Source organism: Oreochromis aureus, linkage group 11 (assembly GCF_013358895.1).
Source record: "Oreochromis aureus strain Israel breed Guangdong linkage group 11, ZZ_aureus, whole genome shotgun sequence".
NCBI classification, from domain to species: domain Eukaryota; kingdom Metazoa; phylum Chordata; class Actinopteri; order Cichliformes; family Cichlidae; genus Oreochromis; species Oreochromis aureus.
The window spans coordinates 25,625,946-25,638,646 of record NC_052952.1 but is presented as its reverse complement, the minus strand read 5'-3'; the positions used below and the strand labels follow the sequence as shown (position 1 = coordinate 25,638,646).

At 43.5% G+C, this 12,701-nt stretch overlaps 1 protein-coding gene across 1 annotated transcript in view; it reads left to right on the top strand.

Moving 5' to 3' along the window:
- Nucleotides 1-12,701, top strand: part of LOC116313747 (forkhead box protein O1-B-like) — a 28,818-nt gene that overhangs the window by 3,279 nt on the left and 12,838 nt on the right. The window lies entirely within an intron of this gene.

Below are 12,701 nucleotides of genomic sequence, written 5' to 3'. Positions count from 1 at the left end.
AACAGGTGCACTCTGATACATATAATTTTACAATCACATCAAGCAATTAAATTTGACAGTAGCATTTGTGAGTTGGGAGTATTCATGACATTTTCATCCCAATCAACAATATTGTATGAGCAAAGCTTTTCATGTAAAACGCTCTTTTTTTTCTATTGTGACAGAGAAACAGGGAAAACAAAACAAAAATAATACGGTGATGCAATCAAATGAAATTAAGTGGTACAAGTTTGCAGTTTCAATGCGAAGTTCAAAGGTGGAGGTTGGTTTTCTTGAAAGGAGTGGTCATGGTTTGGGGGGATGACCAACTTAAAGGCAAGGAAATCTCTCGAGACTGTTGTTATTGAACATAGCAGTTCTAGAAAAATCTTATGGAGCAGATTGTGTTGCCGTGACTGCAATTGGAAAGGATGTGATGCTGGCTTGATGCTTGGTAGTAGACAGCCAGTACACCTAGACAGTGCCATTAAGCTCCTATAAATACCTAATGGCTTCTGACTTCTAGGAAGGCTGCAGTATTCTGAGGTCACGGCTTCCTAATCAGCTCCTTAGTGGAGGGAGGATAGAACTGTGTTCTTGTGAACCCTATTACGCTAAGTTCATTGTAGATTAGAGGCAACTTCACTGGCTTTCATTTTCTAGTTTTCTGTACATAAACTGATCCAACCCAGAAATTAATGGGATTTTGAACTGATGTTAGTTACTGATACTGAATCTCCTCCATGTATGTGGGTTCTTTATGTATTCAAGGCTACTTACATCTGAGTGCAAGCATCCGTGAGTGCATGTGGATGCATTCTGCATTTGTGCGTGGGAGAAGCACATGTCAATTGCAACAAAGCGTCAGGGTTGGTAGTGTTGTGGGGGCTAGCGCAGGGGGAGGGGCTGTCTACTTCTATTGGAGTGTGTGCTTGGGGCCGCTGATTGGTCTGACAGCATGTCACTGCGGTGAATGGTATATAGTCTTGCTCTTGACTTCATAATGCCTCTAATGGCGGGGTACCACTTGGTGTCGGGATTGCCCTCTAGGCTCCCACAAGTTCATTAACATCAAGGGTGTTAGAAGATGCCATTTGGATTCTGGGGTGTTGTTTTATTGTATAAGCCAGCATGGGTGGTTATGGAATTCACAAATCCATAATACAGCAATGCTTTTGGTGTATTAAGTATGTTAAAGTATGTTAAGTATGCTTTATTTCTGTATGTAATTGCAACTAATAAGCACTGATGTGGAATAATTTTCTTTTTCCGCCTACTTTAAACATATAGTTTTTCCTCAACGTGCGTGCTCTGCCAGGAAATTTTCTCATACTTGGAGTGGCCAGACACCAGGGGATTGTGCAGCAAGTTGGCAAGGGTGCAAAGCAGTCACTTAGACACTTTAATCCAAAGCAATTAGACCGTTATTTATAAAGTGTATTTAGGTAGAGGTCTGTGCAGGGCCACAAGGGCAAAAGTTCATGCACTACACACACACAAAAAAAAGATAAAGGAAAAAAAAAAAAATCAGTCAAACCATCGATGGTTTGCCTGAAAGATTGCTCTCAAGAAAAAAAGCAGGAGGTGTGACAGAAAAGTGACTGCAGCAGTAAAAAGGAAAGACAAATGGCATATGGAGAAATGAAGAGGAAAGCAAGGAAAAATGTCTCTAGGTATATGTATAATCTTATCTCCTGTAAAGGCGCATAACCCCTGTCTCCACAGACAGTAGTATTTATAACAGAGTATGACTATATCACTTTATCTAATTGATTTATAGGTAAAGAGAGACAGACTCTCGTAATCCTGTCACAATACAAACGCTTTAGCAGCTGCTGAGCGACACTTGGCAAATATGAGGGATATGAATGTCAAATGTATGGCAGAGAATGTGTGACAGACTCTTAAGCACAATATGGAAAGACTTGAAACTTCAAATGTGTGTGTGTAGAGTTGCGTGCATACGTCTGTTATATGTGCGTACGCTTGTATTGCCTGATGATGGCCGAGGAGAGTCTGGGAAGACTGGAAACCATCCTAGAATTCAGCTGATTCATATTTTATCCTCTGTCTTGGCTCAGGGGAGCAGAGTAATTTGAGAGTGCGACAGACACTCAGGCACACACACACTCACAAAATGAGAGCATATGATGCATGCTGGACAGATTTATGGTGTAGGATTATGAACACCTTACATCTCCCCGTGCCTCCTTCACCCGGAGCCAGGTTGCATTCAGGCAGTATATTCAGCTTGAACCTGGTATCTGATGCCAAGAAGCCCATTCTCACTGCATTTTCCCCTGCAGCCTTCAGGCAGCCGTGGCAGTTCATTTCTCAGTGAAAATGATTAATGTACATGCAAATTACCAAAGCATGGGCACGCATTCAAATATGGGAGACAGCAATCAGGAGACAGTAATATGAAAAACAATATAATTTTGCCTTTGATATTACTTTGCTTTCTCTTATCACTCTTTCTACCAGACACCCATGTTATCACCTCTTTTATCTACCTGCCTTTCTCTTCTAGCCTGTCTATCCATCTATTCATTATACATTCTATGCATTCTTTCTTCATTAGTGGTTTTAGGTACGAATGCCAGTTGAGGTGTGGAGTCTTTCTCAAGGGAGCTATGGCGTCAGGATTTTGAGCTTTAGCAGTCTCCTACCAGTGATCTAGACTGCCTTAAGCAGCATGCCTCCTCTTATCTAAGGGAAATCTCATATCTCACATTATCTCAGAGATAATAGGATAACAATGCTGGATTTTACCCAGCACAGCTCGTCTCAGCTTCTGAGTCTTTTGGAGGATGAGGCCGTCAAGTTCCCAATTCGACAGGGTTGAATTAATTTGGATGCCGTTCTCAGTTGAACTTCAACAGTTGAAGCATTTTTTAATACCAAGGCTATTACCCACGCTTTTGCCTTTTTTTTTTTTTGTACGTTTCTTCTTTGGTGACATTTCTCAAAATATTAAATACTCGGTTCCCTTTTCTTCCCCATACGCATAGTGAAGCATAAAGAAATTGTCATTCTTTTCCCGTTGCACTATTTAGGGTGATGGTTTCCACCATTCCCTCAGGCGTACACATTTGCACGAAACACACATTTGCACGGAACACACAACACACTTGTGCCTCCTCAAACCACCCATGGAGGAACACTCTGTTCTTGGGTGGGGTGAACCATTTTTTTTTTTTTTTTTTTTTTTTTTTTTGGGAGAGGAGGGGGCTGACCCGAGTGAGGAAGCTACTTTCTGTACTTCCATTTTGCTGTCTGATTTGTTTTGAAAGCTGTCTGACTCGTGGTGATTGGCTCATAAGGAAGGCGTGGCTCTGTTTGGTAAGCTCTCCGCGGATATTTTGGCCAAACTGTTCACAGCTGCACAGACAGAATGTGGTGTGTGTTTCTCTCTGAGGCCATGTAAGGTTGATGCCATGGAGATTTGATGGGGAGCGGGGGGCTTTGAGTGTTACATCAGTGCTTTGTGATTAGGACATATCTCTTTTTATTTCCATGGAACCCGCACTGAAATTGGGGAAGGGAACAGAGTGAAGCTATGTCATGGTAGTGCTGCTGGGCACACAGTGAGTCCCCGAGCATACACCTACAGTGCCCACATTTCAGTAAAAGTGAGTAAAAGCCACTATGTTCCTGCTCAGTTAACCTTCCCACCACATTATACTGACACAGGGAACCCTGTGACTTGTGGTCTTGTTAATAAAATATATTCACCATTACAGTCTGTTAGTTTAGAGGGATTGTTGAACAAGAATAAAAGGAGGTCGGTGGAATTAATAGTATTATTACTCCTAGAATAAACTTCTTAGAATGAAACATTTTTCATTTAAGGCCATAAACACTTTCCAAAATGACTAATACACAATAAGTGACTCATCGTATAATAACAGGGATTGAAATGAAATGCCTCAGTATGGTGCTCCCCGATGTGGTTTAGAAAATAGTTGTTGTACATGATTCAGTAGTATAGGCTGAATGGATAGGATTCACACAATAGTTTTTCTAATATCTGAGATTTCTGGGATTTTTCAACCGCTATGTCAAAGTAAATCATTCTAATACAGAGAAAAGTGTGTCACGTCTGATCTGATGGCTAGAGGATGGAGTTATTATGTCCTAGAGAAATGTTTGTATTACAAATGTATTAAATGGCTTTGGATATCACTTCAGCTTGTGAATAAAAATGTTTGAGCCCTCGTGGTGCTAAAAATTTTGCTCTCCGTGTGTAGCGGCATGCTTGTTGCTCATATGTGTGTCAGCGTGCACAATGTGTCATTGTTGTGGTGTGCGGATATGGATGTTTCAGAGTGTGTTTCTCGCTCTTCTCCTTGTGTGAGTGCGTGTTTGTGTGTCTCTGTGTGCATGTGGGTGTGTTGGGAGGGGGAGGGGGGAGGGGGGTTGATGGGCTCAGTGGGAGCCCGGGTCCCGGGGGAACAGCTCTCGTTAATAATTCAGACGAGGCTCATTATCAAGGCAGCGCAGATTTCTCCCTGATTCCACCTTAATTGCAGGCAGGCTGCTCCACTCAGGCAGACGGTAGTCACGCTGGGTTGACTCTCTCTGTCTTTTTCTCCACCACTACATGGCCTGGTCTGCTCCATTCTGTTCTGCTCCGTCTCCAGTACTTACCCATGTCACAGCAAGATGGCCCTCGGCTAGCCTGCTTCACATTATTGAACGCCTTAATAGCATAACATCCTATGAACATGCTATTTTGATATGTACTTAAAAATGTGCCTTTATATGTGTGTATGATTAGATACAGAGCATACACTATTTTAGAATTCCTCTACAGATGATGTGGCAGACTGTGGAGCTGAAACAGTAAGTTGTTCAAGTCATAGTTTAGCAGAAAAATACTTCTCAGTCTTGTCATTTACAGTCCAAAAAAAATATTGTTTTGTTTCCAGCTTCTTAAATGAGAAGTTTAGTTATCTTGTCGGCATTATATCGTAATCCTAAATTAGATAAAACTTGCGCTCTTGGTCAGACAAAAGAGGTTGCTTAAAGATGCTGCCTCGGGGTGCAGCTTTCTGACTCTTTCCATACTAAACAATTCTCTGATTTACCATAATGGTAACATCAATTTATGAGTAAATAACAATCATTGGTTGGAGCCCATGTAGGATATATGATGTGTGATTCATTATGACTGGGGGTATAGTTACAGATCCATCTAAAACACGAGCAGTGCGATGCCTTATGTTGCACACTACACAAAGCCTAATATGTTTTCCTTTTGTTATTGGCTTTGTGAATTATTATAATGGTGGGTTTATCCTTGAAATAGCCTATAGCCTATTATCATACTGATGACACAGTCGAACGTGTGTTGCCATGATTGATATGACGCTACAATAATACTCCTCTTCATGCCCATCTATAGGCTTATGTAATGTATCTTGTCTTCATAATTTACACTGACTGATGGGTTTCCATTCAGTCCATTCAGTGAAGCCCCGCAGAGAGTGCAACATAATGGGCCTGATCTTGTCATACATGTATATGAATATTTCAAATCAAGCCATTGTAAGTAGATGGGGGCTTTAGATAAACAACACAGATGCTTCTTCCTCTTTGCTGGTGCTATAAGATGAAGTGCGCTCCAAGCTGTATTTCTCTCCTAGCCTCAAAACTGGCTTCTCACAAATCACTGTGCCCATATTTCCTAATTCAATTTTTTCCCTTCGTCTGATATCTCTTCCTGTATGCAGGGGATTGATGGCCGTGCGCATGTGCATGTGTGTAAATGTGTGTGCTTAGGTGCATGAAGATTGCCGTGTCTGTCCCCGAGAAAGAGATGATGTACGTCGAGTTAAACGGAGTATTTCACAACGCTCCAATCTCCAGACCCTTCCTGGCAGCCATGTGCCAGGTCTCTCGCTTCTGTGTGCCTGTCCATCAAGCCCCTGTCACGAGCCAAAGGACTGTGGGAGGGGAAAGTGGTGCGCGTAAGGGCCGTCGATCACTTTACCTGAGGTCGGCGGAACCGGCGAGTGATGGAGGGAGCCGCCTCACAAAGGGAAATGTAGTTAACGCTGACTGATATGAGCAGGTGGATAGAAAAAAAAAAGGATGGCAGCTGTGAGGAGGAGTTGCAACAGTTATGTGCAGGAAAGATGCTTTTTTTATGCTAATGGCTGGTGCGTGTGCCGTGGCTGGACCATGGAGCTGATGGATGGAGCTGTGGAGGTCATCCCGGGGAACCACTGGTCAGCACCCTGCTGAGCTGTGGTGTCGGCTCACCTGAGCTGAAAAGTTGAAACTAACCTTGAGGGAAGGAAAGAAAAAGATACGTGAATCTGTGGGCCTCTACATTTGTATGTGTAAAACAACCCATGTGTGAGCAAATGTGTGTGGGAGCCAGCATATGTGTGGGGAGGTTACAGGATTGGAGTGAGGTTGTTGGGTTATGAGGTGACTGCGAGACCAGCTGGGAATGAGGGGGAGGGAGTTTGTGTCTTTTTGTGTTGATGGAAGCTATGGAAAATCGGGTGGGTGGGTGGGGGGTGTCTTCCGTCCTTATTTGGATTTGTATGTCAGTGGCATGAATCTGGGTCAGGACACTAGGTCCGGTGTTTAGTATGCTGACCGTGTGAGGTCTGAACTCCGAGTCTGCTCATATCCCTGAATGAACCCAGCACGTCTGCCTCGTTGTCTCCTTATTCTCTCCTCTACCTTTCTGTCTTTCTCTTGGACCGTTTTTTCCACTTCTGCCACCCCCCCATCTTTCACTTTCATTTTTTTTTCCAATTCTGTGCCAAGAGCTCTTTTCTATCTTCTTTTCCTGTGTCTCTGCATTTTTTTCCCTTTCCTTACTCCAGGCTTCCCCCCGCCACCACCCTGCTTTTTCATGCTCTCTTTTTCACTGTCAGTCACTCATGGCCTTCTCTTCTCTCCTCCCTTGTTCTATTTCACACTCTCAGTCCTCCTCACAAAGTAGCCTTTTTATCACTCATTTCCCTCTTCCCTCGCTCATTTCTCCTGCTCCTTTCATGTGCTTTTGAAATCCCCTTTTCATCTTTAGCGCTCTCTCTCTCTCTCTCTCTCTCTCTTGCCTGTTCTCTACCTCGCACACACATATACACACACACTGGCTCATTCAGTCATTCTTTTATTATCCCAAAACTAAAGTGATAAATGGCTCTCTTTCTTCTCCGTAAATGTCACTTGGGGAATTGTCTCTGCTCATTGATTGACTGGAGTAGAAGGATGGCCACACATGCACATGTGCCAGTCGCATGCTCGTGCACACAGGCGGAGAAAAAAAAAGAGAGAGAGAGAAAAGAAGAGGGAGACAGGATAAAATGATCTCTCATTAGAAATAGAGATTGGCTGAGACTGCATCTGTCAAGGTTAGCGTCTAGCCCTCACAGGTCTAGCTTAGTCTTCGAGGCTGATGCATTATTTGAAGAACTTGTGCAGTTGGTTTATAATGAAACATCAATTCTCCACAGGACTTGGCATTCAGAAGTGCTGGGATCAATCACAGTTAAACAATCTGAGCTGGCAGGCCGGGCCGGTCTTGCCATTTTTTTTTTCCCTTTTTAAAGTGACGTGACAGAGAATATGTAAGTGTTATTCACAGTTTGATCAATTGGCATTAGCTTATCCTTAACTGTCAGAAAAGTATCAGTCAAGGATAGAGACATCAGAGCCATTTTTCAGACCAGACAGTGTGCCAAGTGTGTGTGTGTGTGTAAGTAAGTAAGTAGGGGTTAATAATGCTCAGTCATTTTCTTAATGTCTCATTCACCCTGCCTCAGGCACTGGAGCTTGATAAAGGTCAAGACTACTGGTGGTTACATGTCGTCTTCCCTTATTTCATTCTCCTCACTGCACGGCAGGGAGGAGGGGAAGGAGAAGAAAAGTAAAGTCCAAAGCCAGTCGGTGATGCTGCTGATCTGCGTCTCTCCAGTTTCAGAACCAGGATAAAGAGATTTAATAGGGAGACAGTGGGGAGACAGGGGAAGCTGGCTCAGTCAATGAAGAAGGGATGAAAATATTAAATTGTTAGATAGCGATAGAAGGACGGGGAGTGAGAAGAGAGGAAAATGGGGAGGGAGAGAAAAGAGAGCTAGAATAGTAGAGAGTAGATTACAGGGCTTCCAAGCAGGACTGGAAGCTAGACTTGGCTGCACTTCAGCTACACTCTGCACACTTCAGCTCAAGTGTGCGTCCATTAGTGCAGTCCCATTGCACTCAGAAAGCCGTGCACTCTGAGATGCAACACACACATATGCACACAGTCATTCACAACCAGTACATTTCTTATATACTGTTCTTACATGCAAAGCCCTACAGACATACATCATAGTTAGCTTACAGTAGCTTTGGCCTCACACACACATTTAAGCCCCCCCCCCCTGCCAAAAAAGCTATACTGGCCTAGTCTTGGTCATCTTTGCCCTCCCACTCACTTTTTCCCTTTCTTTCTCTCTCTCTGTCTCACACACACACACACCATGTTCGCGATCCCTTCACTAGCCACCAGATTGCTTCCCGTCAAAATAAATAATTAAATGCGTGCAATAACAGCTTCCGAAAAAAGATCCCTCAATTAGTGCAAAATGGGTAAATGGCGTGGGGTAGGAGTGGTGGGTGGGAGGGGTGGTGTTGCGGGAACACACACAGACAGACACACATACACACTGTTACACGTACACACAATCTATTACATAAGGCAAATCATGACCCAAGAAGGTTTTTACGCCGTTGTGCAATGGTAATTTGCCCCTTCCCTTTAGCAATCAGCTTAGTGAAGTCTTTTCTCAAATCCTTACAAGTGATCCTTGCCCAAAGACCGGCTGGGGAGAGATCTAGATGAGTGGCAAGGAGGTGCAAGAGGGGCAGCAGAGGGGATGGCGTTGTGGTCAGGGTATCATGTGTGCAAATGCACCTTTGAGCTCCCGTCTTTCCTATATCTGTAAATACCTCTCCAAAATTCTGAATGTCTTAGAAGAAACAAAAAATAAATAAAAAATAAATAAAAATAAAATTGGTGGAAGCCATTTCCCTTTCTTTTGTTTGTTGGAGTAAGTGCTTAAAGGTCTAGAAGTTGTTAAGTTACTACTTAAAAATATCTATGTGTGTTAGTCGTTAATTTAATTATTGTTTTATCGATGAAGGTTTGCATTGTTTTGAACTGTTTAGCATATTAAATGAAAACATCGGGGGAATCACATTAATTGCACCCAAAGAATAAGGGGTGGCATTTAAATGTCTTACTTTATCTGTGTTAAATTTGTTCTTCTTTTGCTTAAGAGATTATGGCAAATTTTTACACAATACAAGCTGTATAACTGTTCCTCTTTTATGTACAAATGGTGGCTTGGGAAAAAACCTCAATTTTGCAGCACAGAATTAATAATCCTTATTTGAAAATGAATGGCGAGACAAAAACCTTATGATACAGACACTGTTGTACTCTTGTCATTAGCCTGGCTGTACTGCTAAACTGCTTTCACCGCCTGTGCCAGGCTTACTAATGTTTCATTGGGGACAAATGTATCACAGAATAGGCCTAATCTGTGTGTGATAAATGCTACGACAGTAAAGCACACAGATGGATGCCTGAACCTGGAGACCTCCTGAATAAGCAAACTAAGGCGAGAATTAGCGCTTGTGCCAACATAGCAATCTATATAAAAGTTGTTCTGCTTGTTTAAATGTCAGGCATGTTGATTCTGGTATTCAGTACGGGGCCTCGCAGCACAGGTCGCACACCTGGAGAGATAGAAGAAGATCATAAGGATCATTCTGTCTAAAGAAGGTGAGCGAAGGAAATGATAGAGAGGGAGGCTATTGGCGGGTTACGCAAATGACTGTGGACAAGAAGCGTACTGACACAAAGTGTCAGAGGAACGAAGGATTGCGGGCTAAACGATGAATAATCTGCTGAATGAAATGGCAAAGGCCTGGTGCAAATACCTGCAAGCGATGACGCGCTGAGATGCAGTAAAGCAAAAGGGAAAAAGAAGTAAAAATGGGCTCATGTGGAACAGTTGTTTCTCCTTGGTGTGGTTAAGAGTAGGTCAAGTAGCAATGATGCTTAGTGCTAGGAAAAGATCATCTGTGTCATGCAGAGTGCGTGAAAGTAGGAGCAATGGGCTGAGATGGAAAGATGTAACTGAAGGAGGGAAGTAGGTGGATAAATCTGGAGCTTGGGAAATGAAAAGCTGCAGCGCACCATGCTTAAGTGAGGGCATGGCCCAAGAGAGATGGGCAGGAATGGAGAGGGTCAATCAGAGATGCAGGGTGAAAGAGGGTAAGATGGGTGGAGGGAAGGAAAGTGACGGGGGAGGGGGGTATGACAGAGAAGGGGGCAGTTCTGGGGTCTTTGTGGTGGGGTGATTGCGTGACAGAGAGGGAAAGTGCACTGCTGTGTGTAATGCTCTCAAGACGGATATAGAGACGCACTGCCCGACTCGCACAGTCACTGCCCCTCTCTCCCCTTTTCTCCTTTGCTCTCCTCCATTCTGCTCCCTCTCTCGCTCCCTCCGTCTCCACTAATGATCCTCGCGTCCTGCCACACTGCAGGCTTGAGTGATGCCCACTGACAGTCGCGCTCAGGCGGAAACGCTGCAGCCCCCTTCCAGGAGTGTCGTGACATAGACACACAAAAACATATAGAGGTGTAGCACTGCTTCACACTCACGTAGCAGCCCATTGAAAAATGCTGGCAGATGTGTATTTGTGCCTATTTGAATGAGTATGTGACCAATGCTTTCTCTGCACGCAAGCCCAAGCCTCCCCCAAGTGTTGCTCACGGACATGCACTTGTTATAAATATGCCCTCATTGAGCTGCATCTGTCCTCAGGAATTTTTATATGACGGATAGACTCGGGCCATCAAGGTAATCACAGGGTAGCTAGCTAGTTAACGATGCAACCAACATGTCTTTGAGCTTGTCAGCTTGATGGCAAATAAACTTGAGATGCCAATACAGACATATGTTGTATAACATAGTTTTTAATCAAGAATTCCTCTGGCTAAACAGGCTTTTCCATTTGTTTCTGCAGGTACAGCATCAAGTGTCACACTGCATGGTTAATCCACATTATTTTGCAAATTTGACAGAACTGAGGGAATTAGTGAGACAGAAATTGATTTTTTGACAGCAAAGTATCTTTTTCAATCAGCCACTTAAAGTACAGTGAGCATGAGCAGGTTTGTGATGCTGCCAGTTTTCAAATTGGAATATTTGACTGTGCTCCAAATTTATGGAAGCATCCTAGTGAGGTACATAATTGTACAGGATCTATGGTGGAGGTTGTCTCACTGTCTGCTACCTCAGTGTTGTTCATTTTTAAAAGGAGAAAGCATGTGTTGAATCATTACTTTATTTTATCCTTTATCCTAACTGCCATGGAGCGCTTTTGGAATTAGGTCACAGCATCTCATCCCTCTAATTATATGCTGAGAGTCTATGCATGTTAATGCATTGGTGTGCGTCTGTATATGCGTTGACATGGGTGCTCTTAATCTGGGGGCCTAATGGAGAGTCCTGGGAAGATGCATTATTTTACATTTCTGCTATTCTTCACATCTTATCCAACATCATTAGGAGAGTAGTCGATGATGAGGATGGGAATATGCTGAGATAAATGTGTCCCCAGCTTAAAACCAGTGGGTCAGATAAAGCCATAAAATCTGCATGCAATGCATTAACATTCAAATGCAACAACCTCCAGCTGAGAGAGTGTTTTAGTCTATGCGCCCCTTGTTGCAAGCAGGTTAAGATTCATTTAAGAGTCAAACCAACCATGTGTGATGTAACTCTAAATTCTCCGTGGATATAAAAGGTATTAAAGGTGAAAGAAGTCTTCACCTTGCTCCTCCACGCCCTGTGAATTCATTCCATCCCCTTTCTGTGATGTATCCATGTAGGGGGCCAGGAAAAACATACCGCTTCTGCAGTTTTAATGTTGAATCATGTTTTTACTTATTTCCGGACGTCTGCGAAAACATGGCAGGGAACGCTGAGGTGTTCCCTGAAAGTATGTGAATCATTTTGAAGTTTAATCCCCAGAAAACGATTGTGCATCAGCTCAACGGAGCGTATGTGCTAAGGGCAAGGGGTAAACAATAGGATAACACTCGGAGGTGAGACGATGAGAATAAGGAATCATAGTCTGTGTGAACAAGAGTGTGTGTGTGTGTGTGTGTGTGTGTGTGTAGGGGGGGGAGAGGCAATAAAAGAAAGAAACACTAGCATAGGGCTAGTGTTAATTATATTTTCAGGAGGCTCTTAAAAGGTCATGGCATGCATCTGCACCCCCTCACTAGCCCACCCCGCCAAAATTTCACTTTCCCTCCCTTCCTCATTTCCCTCCGTCTCCTCCCCATTGCGATCTATCCAGTCATCAGCCCCCCATCTGTGCACATTAGCCATTCATGAACACACTCATTAGGGTGGGAGTTTGAAGCGATTGTGTTCACTAGTCTGCGGCTGGAGCGTGGCGATTAATATTTCAGCGTCTCCCGTCGAGGAGCTGAAAGCAAGTTTGGCCCTCTTAGGCTAGAAAAAGAGAGAGAGAGAGTGAGCTTCCATCATATAACCCCCACCCCACACTCAAAAAAACCCAAAAAAGCAGCAAACCTTTGCCCATTCCCCCCCTCACTGCTCCACTCTCACACAGGCTGTGTACAACTTACAGTATTTTGGCTCCTCTTTTTCCCTTTATTGCATATGTGCTCA